The sequence below is a fragment of the Pteropus alecto genome, unplaced genomic scaffold (assembly GCF_000325575.1).
Source record: "Pteropus alecto unplaced genomic scaffold, ASM32557v1 scaffold114, whole genome shotgun sequence".
NCBI lineage: Eukaryota > Metazoa > Chordata > Mammalia > Chiroptera > Pteropodidae > Pteropus > Pteropus alecto.
Window position 1 is genome coordinate 759,708 of NW_006435793.1, and position 11,528 is coordinate 771,235.

The 11,528-nt window shown below is 40.5% G+C and overlaps 1 protein-coding gene across 3 annotated transcripts in view; it reads left to right on the top strand.

Annotated features, from left to right (window-relative positions):
• GRIN3A (glutamate ionotropic receptor NMDA type subunit 3A) overlaps positions 1 to 11,528 on the top strand; it is a 140,840-nt gene that overhangs the window by 110,655 nt on the left and 18,657 nt on the right. The gene's annotated exons all lie outside the window — the stretch shown is intronic.

An 11,528-nucleotide genomic window follows, 5' to 3' on the forward strand; every position in this document is an offset into this window, starting at 1 on the left:
CAGCTAATGCTTTCTCATTATAAACTCCCAGCTGAAATCCCCTTTTTTCTGAGCCTGCCATTGTCTGTGATTCAATCTGAATCATATCTCCCCTTAAAATCTTATATCTCACATTGTTTCATAGCACTTATCATAATTTATAAATTTTACTATTTGTTAACATCTATTTAATCGGATTACTATTTGTTAGTATATTTCTCCATTAGACTGTAAGACCTCTGGGGGCAAAAACTTTGCTTACTATTTTATTCTCTATGCCTGGTACATAGTAAGCATCTAGTAAGCATCTAGTAAGTATAAATGAATCAGAGAAACTGAGAAGAACTTGGGGAGTAGGAGGTAAGAACATAAAGCAAGAGCGATATTGGTAGTGTACTGGTTTAAATAGTGTTGACCCCAAAGTTCATGTCTACCCAGAACTTCAGAATGTAACCGTATTTGGAAATAGAGTCTTTTCAGAGATAATTATTTAAGATAAAATAAGACCATATTGGATTAGGATGGACCCTAAATCTAATGGGCCATGTGTAGAGAAATACAGAGAAGAAGCCCATGTGATGACAGAGGCAGAGGCTGGAGTAATACAGCTACAAGCCAAGGAATGCTAAAGATTGGCAGCAACCACCAGAAGCTAAAAGAGAAGCATGGAACATATTCTGCCTCAGTCTTCAGAAGGACCAGCTCTGTTGATTCCTTGATTTCAGGCTTTCGACTTTCTGAAATGTGAAAGAAAAAAAATTTCTGTTGTTTTAAGCCACCCAGTTAGTGTAATTCATTACAGCAGCTATAGGAACCTAGTATAAGTATATCTTAGATAGATGATGATTGATTGATAGATAGATAGATAGATAGATAGATAGATAGATAGATAGATATAGAAAGATAGATAGATAGATGTTGATTTTACTTAAATAACAGAAGTGTGCTTTTTCCTAAATCAGATATCACAAACCTAGAAGAGTAAATAACTATAACTATAAACAGAGGCAAGCCGGTCAATGCCCTTGACAATTAAATTGTCAGTTTTCCTGGCAGCCATGTCAAAAAGGAATATAAAATGAATTAGAAAGATTTTTAATCAAAAAAAGAAAAGGAAGTTAGTCTGTCTTTAGTACTAAATTCTAAAATAATTCTTTTTTTTTTTTTTTTAATGACATTGAATAACAGAATGGGCAACGTTTGCAAGATGTAAATACTTCTCCTCTGGCTAATTAATTAGAAAGCTTTTTAATCAAAAAAAGAAAAGGAAGTTAGTCTGCCTTTAGTACTAAATTCTAAAATAATTCTCTTTTTTTTTTTTTTAATGACACTGAATAACAGAATTGGCAATGTTTGCAAGATGTAAATACTTCTCCTCTGGCTAATTCTTGTATCAGTGTTCCATAGACATTGTGTGAATGATGTTAGATATGGCTCACTGAAAGCCTTTTGGGAAGCACTAAATATGTAATTGATATCCTTTGCTTCTTTATGATCTAGCCAACCTGCTTCCAAGAACTTAGTCCACCTGGAAAAATGGACTTGTCTTGTCTAACAATATTTATCAAGCACCCACTATGGTGCCAGACACAGTTCTAGATTCTATGGATATATCCTTGAACAGAAAAGGCAAAGGTGTCTGCCTTTGATGAGTTTGCATTGTAGCAGGAGGAGACAATACACAAGAGACATACTACATGAGCAAATTAGATACTATGTACAAGATGAGAAGGATCAGGGTGATAACAGCAGTCATGGAAGTCCTCATTGAGAAGATAATCACTGAGCAAAGATTTGAAGGAAACAAAGAGGAAAATGGAGCATTAGAGAATTAGCGTGTTCTATTTCTTACCATATGACAGAAAATACACTCGCGACATTAACTCATTGGTTCTCACTACAACTGTATAAGGCAGGCATTTTTATCTTTATTTGGAGAGATTTACATGGGTTTTCATAAAAGAAATACTCAAACTTACACTGGTCAGCTGAGTCAATTCAGCCAAGAAAGAAACAAACCAATTGCTGGAATTTTGCAAAGCAACAATCACTTGATGTTTTCTACCATTTGTTTGGACCATGATTAACTCAAGTCAAAATCTCCAAGTGATTCAAAATTGATAGCAAGACATTAGACAAGACAAAAGGAGACTCCCAGTCATGTCCCCAAAGCCCACATTACAGAATGATTTGCATCTCTTCTGACCACAGGCACACCTCTAGGCTACTGCCATTTCAGAGGACAATCAGACTAAGATGTCAGCTGAAGGGACCATCTGACTCCTGGGGCTAGCCTCTGAGGGCACAGGGCTCTGCAGACTCAGAACCTAACTCTACTTGGGCACACAGAGGGGAGCAGACTTTTGGAAATGAACACAACCACTAACATAAACCTGTTTATTCAAATACGAAAACATGTAACATAAAGCACAGTACAGCAAAAGCAGGTACGTTCTCGAGGATACACCCACCCAGTGCTCTCCAGGAAGATATTCTTCTCTTTATTTCTGACCTTACTTCTCAACTGCCAGGTACAGTCCAAGTATGTGTCTATTAACACAGAGAAATCAACACCTTTTCACTCCAAAAATATATTCTAGCTCAGCTAAAGAATTATATGGTCACCTAGTAATAAGACATGAAAGACGCCTTTTCCCCTCTATTTTTGACAGTTGGACTTTAATACTTAGTCCCCTGTGAGAACCTTGATCTATTCACCTCTCATCTCTTGGCAACTCTAGAACTGTCTAGCTGCAGTTTTTCTGAAAATAAACTCACTTTTTTTTTTTAATTCCACGGTTTTATCTGCTCCCCAGAGTCACCTAGGAAATTGCAGGTCCAATTCTGCAGACCAGACTCCAGCAATTTTCAGAGAGGAATTTTAAATTGACCTCAGATGTTTCCCATGATCCTCCTAGCACACCTGTGCCTCTGCCCACCATAGACTCATTGTAGATCAATTCCCCTGGGGAAAACATATGGCAGGCTTTAAATTTCTGTCATTTCCTTTGACTCAGGAAATACAAAAAAGTTTTTTTTTCATGTCATTGACTGAATTTAAGAGCTCTAGGGCAACAATTTTGTGAAATCTGTTATTTACAGATCAGGAAAAGGAAGGCAACGGATCACAAGTTAGCAAACTTAAAATTCTTTAAGGAATTATTAAGATATATGATGATACCTCTCTTTGAAAATCTACTCTAAATAATAACTTGAATAAGGCATCTTTTAACCAACTGAGAATAGTCAAAAAGGAAAAGCAAACAGTGGTCTTGGCAGGGAATAGAGAGCACACTCAAACCGTCTGAGGAGGGTTTTCAAGAAATTATTTACAAAGTAAACTAACAGAAATAGTACAGTCTCCCAGGGCAGGTAAAGTGAAGGAGCCATTACCATGCCTAGGCTCAAGAGAAAAAAATGGAGAGCACCATTCCTAGAACTCCCCTGGGAGCTGTAGGCTGTGGTTGGGGACAGCCCACAGCGACTTGGCTGAGAGAGAACCAGAGAATGAAAACCTAACCTCAGTCTCCTCCCACCTTTCCAGTTTCCACCACTGCCTTAGGTCGAGGAAGCCAGTGATGGGGTCCTTAGAGGAAGTTCCTAGAGCACGAAGCAGGATGGAGAAAGGCGGAGGGTGTATCTGGAAGGGCAAACAAATGTTTAGCACAGCCCTTCATGGCAGATGAAAGTGGGTCTGGGAGCCAGCTAGAAAAAATACCCATAGCCTGACCATCTGTGGATGTGCATCTTCTGCACACACAGACAGAGGTCCAGCGTGCAGGGAGAGAGATCATGCCATGTGCTGGTCAAGAAGGAGAGAGAAGTACAGCCAGCGCCACTGAACAACCCTGGTCCTGAGAGTCAGACCACCTGGCTCTACTATTACTGTGAGGACGCAGCTTTATGTCCTTGGGGAAAGAGCCCCGGTCTAGTTCCTACCCTGCTGGGTTGTTACAAGGTTTTCTGTCTATGAATCTAAGGGTCTCATGATGTTATTGAGTACTGAGGAAAACAAATACTCACTATACAAGAGGTCAAATGTCTTTGTGAAAGGAGCTCTCTCTCAGGAGTCTAGAGAGCTTGGACTCTCTACGGGTAGGAAAAAAGGGAAGTAAATTTTGAAATAGTCTAAAAGTAAATCATTACATTTTCAGTGTTTTTTTATCAGCAAGGAAAGTGCATAATAAGAAACTTTGCCCCATTCCATCCCTGACCTCACCCTCAACTTGACTTTCATCCCATCCTTGAACTTACTCTATCCTTGACCTCACCCCATTCCTAACCACCAACCCCAACCTGACCTTTAATCTACTCTTGACCCTTCCCATCCTTGGCTTCCCCAATCCTGAACTTCATCCAATAAGGGATAGGGCTACGGGGAAGGGATGGAATTAAGATGTCTGTTAAGCTTATTATTAGGTAATTTTTTTAAAGCTGAAGTTTAAATAGTTTGTTTTTAGGAGCACTGTTGAGGTACAAATGTAAAAATAGCCATGGTGTCAAAATATCCACATCTAAAAGGTGCATAAAAACACCATGAACACAAATTACCTAACCTTTCTGAGTTTCCTCCTCTGCAAAATGGAAATAGCAATACTTGAGGTTTCTGACATGGCATAAGGAACAGAGATAATGTACATAAAAGTGCTGTACACCTAGTAGGTGCTAAATGGATGGTAGTTATCATGTTCGTCCTGATCCTGCCATGTACCCACTGAGTGACCTTCAGCAAATCACTTAAGCTCTCTTAAGCTTACTTGCTCACCTTGAGATTGAGCCCTGCAGCACGTCCAGCTTAGAGGGTGCTGTGGTTCTCAAGCAGGTTCATTTAGAGGAATCCTGACCTAACTAGCTGAAGATATTGATCCTGGGACTCAGAGAAGGACAGTGAACTTACTGACCTCTAGTCTGGCGTCTTCATCCCCACCACAGCCCCAGTCCACCAAAATGGGCATCTAGTAGTATGAAACCTGTTCATTCTTGCCTCTGTTAATTTTTTGGAGGGGGAGGGGAAGGGTTAGACAACTATACATTGAAAGCCAAAGAGGTCACACGAGCCACATCAAGAAGCTTCAATGCTGGTCAATTTTCTGTACAGTTTATTTTTCAAAACCTAAAGGAGGTGGGGGAAGGGTGAGTTTTAATGAAGTCTCTTCTGCTCTTGACAACTAGGTCTCATCTCAGCAGCTTCCTACCCCCACCCCATCCCTGTCACTTCCTGTTTCAATTTAAAATGTCACTGCTATTTAATGTGATGAAACTTATGGTGAGGCAAAGAAAGTTAATGACTGTAGATTGCTTTAAATTGAAAACTTGTGTATGTCAAAAGCCACCTTGACAACTGAGTGCTTCCCTTGGATTAGCCTAAGTAATAAACTTTAATATTTAAGCCAAGCATAAGGTCACATGGACCCTATCCAGGTAGCGCTTTCTGGAAACCTAAAAAAGCACAAAGCTCTTCATGTGTCCTTTTATGACGTGGACTGAAATTGCACTGAAGAAAGGGAGACCAATCTCAAAAAGGCCTCACCTCCTGTTACTCTGCTGTCAGAACAAATTCATTCATTCATTCATTCATTCATTCAGGCCTCACCTCCTTTTACTCTGCTATCAGAACAAATTCATTCATTCATTCATTCATCATTCAGCAAATGTGTATTGAACTTCTACATGCCATCCCTGCATGGCAGCTGATAGAGAGAAGAACACTGAGCTCACAGACAGGGAGAGACAGACTTGTGAACAAACCCCCTCCACCGTGCTACCACAGGGGCAGCAGTAGAAGGTAACGAGGTAGAACAGTGACACAGGCAAGCCCATGATTCATTCATGGAAGAGCAAGAAGGAATCAGAGGAGGCTTCCTGGAGGAGGTAAGCCTTGTAGAGGAGAGAAAGAACCCTTAAGCTAGAGCATAAGCAAGACACTGAAGTATTATAGATTATAGATGGCCACCCTCCCTGGCCCACTTTTTATGCAGCCACAGCTAGAACCAGGAGTAGTTTATAGGCACTGTACTTTTCCTGTGTTCTGCCTGTAGCCTCCCTATTACCTCCACAAGAGCAAGGACATCTTTCCTAGTCTCCGTATAGAAGGCAGTCTGGAATAACTGAAAGAATTTCAGCTCTGGAAGTGGACATACTAGAGTTTGACTCTTGTCTCCATCACTGTGTGACTGTGCAAGCCATGCAACTTCTAAAACTTTAGATCTTCACCCCAAAACCGGAGATAATAAGAGTCTACTTTGTAGGTAGCGAAATATATTTAACGAGCCAGTTTATGGAGAATACCTAGCTTAACAAGTGTTCCCTCCTTCTTCCCTGAGTATAGAGTTATGCGTACAGAAGAAAAAATTTGGTAAATATTAAGGGCGTGCAAGAAATTAGTGTTGGTGTACCCTCCTTCATGGACCCATCTGCAAAAAAGCAGGAGCGTTTTATAATTACAAGCATCTCAGATGCCAAATAAATGTTCTTTTATTTATTACTTACATTATACAACTAAAGACTTTTTTTGCAGAAATACATGATTCTGGAATTTCCTATTTTGCAAGGTGCTGGATTAACCAGTTTTTATAGGATCCTGTTATTCCTTTCTTCCAACTCGGCTTCAACATTTGAGTGGGAAAACATGAAGATGGTTTATACAAGCCATAGGCTGCTCTTAAAACATATCTTTAAAGAAACAACAGTTAACTATTTTCTTTAAATGTGGTCAGTGGTATTTCGCGTCGGGTTGCTGGGTAGGTAGGCAGGAGGTCAACAATTCTTCGGTCTTGTTTTCCCCACCCCCCATATCATCACAAAGCTAGGGCTTCTTCTCTGTTGCTCTCAGCTTACTATAAATGACAGAAGTTTGAATTCTGATACAAGGAAAACTAATTTCAGCAAGTGCCCCCATCACCCTTGCTAATGACCATATAAACAGATCTCATGGAATAAGGGTCTCCTCTTTTATGTACTGGAAATGCTTGGAGTATAAATTATACCTAAGACCACATACTGCTAATAGCTCTTGCTTTTCCCCTAGTTAAATTCAATGAACTTATGAATATTTATGAATGTTATTTATTATGCAACAAAAGGTGTGAACAGTGCTCAAACTGATTAGGACTATTGTGAAAGAGTCTTCCATTTCTTTAGATTTCCATACACTGAAATTTATGGGGGAATCACAAAAAAAAACAGGACTCCTCCCTAATTATTCTGTGCTAAGTAGTTGCCTCCCGGCTCTGGAGAGCCTGGCGTGAAGTAAACAGAGAAAGTGTGGGAATGTGTGAAGATTGCCATCTAGTGGCTATGATGCAAGATGTCACAAAATAGCAGAAAAGCCGTCTTTTTTGTTCGTCACAAAGGACGTTAGCCAAGCCTAGCGATATGAGAAATTGCCTGGACATTTCCTCTGTTGTATCCACGGCTTCTGAAGACACTTCTTCGTCAAACAGCTGTGAGCGCTGGTGGAATTTCAGCACATGGTTGAGAAGGCAGCATCGTAGGGGAGCCCTCAATGCCTTATGTGTCCTCGACCCTTTACATGTCGAAACACAACTGAATAAATTACATCCTGAATGGAGTGATTGAATAAACGCTGCCCTTTCTTCAGTGTCCAGGGCATGGTCAAACCATCCCTTTACTTTATCTAATACCATGCTCTGCCTTGACCTCCCTGTTCCAGCCACAATGGCCTTCTTTAAGGTCTTCCTGCCTGATGTGCTCTTTCCACTCCGGTGCCTTTCATTGCACATGGAGTTCCTTCTTTCTGGAACACTCACCCCTGCCCAGAACATGCTGTTAACTTCTCCTTGAGATTTCAGCTCAATTATCACTTCCCCAATAAAGGTTTTGTGATTCTTTCTGACTAGATCAAATTCCTCCTGCGCTCATCTGTGACACCCACCTCCAGTGCTCCTTAACATTTATGGGCATGACCGTGTCGTTCATGTGCGTCTTCCCTAAAGCTCCGTGACGACAGACACAGCTAGGAAAGTACCTGCTTTAGATCCCTGTTGTATCCCTCTCATACATTAGATGCTCCATAAATATTTATGGAGAAAACACATAGTTGAATATATATCTGCATATGAATTTTCTAGGCAAGCCTAAAGTAGGCAATGATGATGACATCTACCAGTTTTGTACCTACTGTGTTCTAAGCATTGAGTCTAATTCTTATGTATTCTATCTCGTTTAATCCTGAAAATGATGCTTTGAGTTAGCATTTGTGTCCTTAGTTTACAGATGAGCAAACAGTGACTCAGACAAGTAACTCTGCCCAAGATCGCAGAGTTATTAAATAGAAAACTGTGATTGAAAGCCATACACTCCAAAGTGCATATTAAAAACCATCCCAGAATTACAAAAGAAATCAAATCAAGCATAATACTTTTGATCCTTTGACTATACATGATAAACATAAAAGACTGAGCAAATAAATCCTTAAAGCCATACTGCTTGTTAATGTGTAGATTTCTCGGTGACAAAACTGTGTATTTCTCAAGCGACTGTGTCTTGTTTACCACAGAAAACCCCATTACCCAGCATGGGGCCTGGCACGTAGTAGATGCTCAATGTATTTCTGTTAAGTAGTTTTAAACTTAAAACAAGATTGGTCGCATCCAAAGAAGGTAAAACACATATAGCCACAGTCAAATTTCTGCTTTGGAAAAAAGCAAATAAAGGAGTAGGAAGGGGAAAGTAAAAGAAACAGGGTACGAAACGTATAGAGCACCTACTATGTGCTGGCATGCTATTTTAGACACTTTTTTAAATTACTACTTTAGGTATTACCCCACTTAAACCTACAATAACACTATGACGTCATTATATTATTCCCGCTTTGCAGATGAGAAATCTGATGCTCGTGAAAGGTTTTAAAGTCAAGGCTACATGGTTCCACAGTCTACATGGTGACTAAACTCAATAAAGATAGATGTTAAATGCAGCGACTGGCAACATCATAAAATGGGAGGACTTCCCGCTAAAGGTCAAGGGTCGCCTATAAAGCTCCCAGCATGGCCTTACGTGAGCCTTGAGTCTCACCACTTACATTTCTATTAGTTTTATTTTCCAATGTCAGTTATTTTTGCACATGACCATCTCATAGTTCTTCATATGAAAACTCTTTAGTCTTATTGAAATTAGGAGCCTGATGACTTATTGAAATCAAAGTGTCATCAGGCTCCTAATTTCTTTCAAAACAATCTGCCAACCTTTTTAATTTACTTACTACAGTGAATGTCTAGCTATTCAGATCCCTCCACAGTTTTAAACGGGAATAGTAACAAATACTGTTTTCCATAGAAATGACTAAGAATAATGGCCAGAGAAAATGGAAACAATGGCATCGAGTCCCAAAACAATGCTGAACTACACCGTTTATACAAAGGGGAACTCAACTTCACATTGACTAAAACTTCCAACCCAGCATAACATTACATCCTCTACAAGGCTATTTAGATGTAAAGCAATTCTGGTTGCACACTTGAATTATTTCAGTGGAGTTGTACCATCTTCCCAGTGCTGTCTGTTCAACCATTAAATTAGTTAACTCTTGTGACAATATTTCTCCTCTTACATAACATTTCTATATGCACTCCCCCATCTCACTCTTAGAATAACCACACACAGTAGATGAAGCAGGTATAATCGTTATCACCTTTTACCTACCGATGAGGACACTGTACGTAGGACAGGGACGCTCCTCTAAGGGCTCACAGCTAACAGAAGCTGAGCAGGGCCTTGGAACCTGGTTTAATTCCTATGCTCTCTCTGCTATCCCCTCGATACCTCCTACATATTCCTATAGAGGAATACACTTACTAATAGTTTTCACACTGGTGAGCCCTTTCTAAATGACAACCATCAAGGTGTTACTCAAGAGAAAGTCAGTGAGGATTCCGTAAAAGTGCCGATGGGCCAGTGAAGTCAGTCACTGGATTCCTCAAGGCTGTGATGGAAAGTCTGCAGTCAGTCCCAAAGAATGCTATAATGCTGGTACAGTGCTTAGAGCAGTGAGTGGCATACTATAAACAGTATGTGAGGTGTGTTCGTTAAATGGACATATATGCACTTGAATGCCCAGGCTGCCAAGTATTCTTTCTTTATGAATTCATCTCCACCAGCAGGATAAATAGTAATAAAATTAGCCATAATAGCAATAAGGATAATGATTTATCATCTTGAGTAATATTGGCTTTAATCCTCCTACAACTGTGCAAAATATATTAGTAGCCCCCTTTTACAGATGGGAAAACTGCCGTTAAGCAACTTGTCCAAGGCCTTATTGTTCTAAGTGGACAGTTAAGATTTGATGCTGAGTCATCTTATTATAAATTTTTTTCTATCCTATAATACTTCTTTAAGATCTAATTAATTCAGTCAGTCAGAATAATAATTCAGCCAGCAAATATTTTAGACTTCAAAGCTTTTCTTTTCCCTTTAACTATCTAGATCTAGATCTAAGGTATCCATGGCCTTGTGCCAGTTTTAGCATGGCTACTTTTAGACAGATATTTTGGCTGAACTAAAATACAGAGGATGTGCCAACATTTTTTTAAACGAGGGAGTTTTTGCCTCCATTGGTTTGACTTTTGTGGCCTGGGATTCCCCCAAGTCCCTTAGGACTGTATTGTTCTTGAACCTAATTTATTTCTTATGCATTTGGAGTAACTAATGTGCTCCCAAAGGAAGAAGGAAGATGGAGGCATGTGGGATTAAGCTCCATCAAAAAAGACAAACGCAGTTGAAGCAGAGGGGGAAAGAGCGAGATTGACTAGGAGCCACCATCCTCTCCACACACTCAGAAAGCTTCACTGGGCACATTGCAGCCATTCCCCAAAGTGCCCTGCAGGACAGCCACCCACAAAGATAAGGACTGTGCATGAGATGATGGATTCGAAGTCCTAGGGGGGCAGAAGCTATCCTCTTGGAACCCATTTCGTCTTTAGAAAATGCCCCAAATCCAGCATTGTGAGTATTCCTCGCGAATGTTACTACTGGTAGGTGATCCATGTGAGAAATTCTGCGTGATATCTTGGCAGTCTCTTAGACCCTGAACCCCTATACCAGAAGGATGCCAATCCTGGCTTCTCTTCCCAGAGAATTTAGGAAACATATAACATCAATGCTTCGGTCTATTATCTCTTTTAGTCCTTACACTAGGCCTGCAAAGTAAGCATAAGGAGCCCTTGATCGCAGTCCCCTGAGTCATCGACATACGTTCATTAAGCACATAACTGCGTTTCGGGCACTATGCTGGGGATACTGCGATGACTAATATAAATGCAGCCCCTTCTCCCTTGGAGTTTATTGAATAAGGGGGGACGGAGAGTGAGGACGTGAGAAGATAAAATAATAGCAAAGGGGATAGGGGTTATAATGGAAACCTACAAGGGGCTGAGAGAAGGAAGAGGAGAGTAGCCCAGCCCTCAGTCTTTTCTCCTCCTACCTTCCTATCTCTTCAGCCCTGCAAGCCCCTCCCTACCACCCTGGCCCCTCTTCTTCTCCCCGACTCACTCCCTCGCCCTGCTCCCAGCGCCGAGTATTTCCCGCCT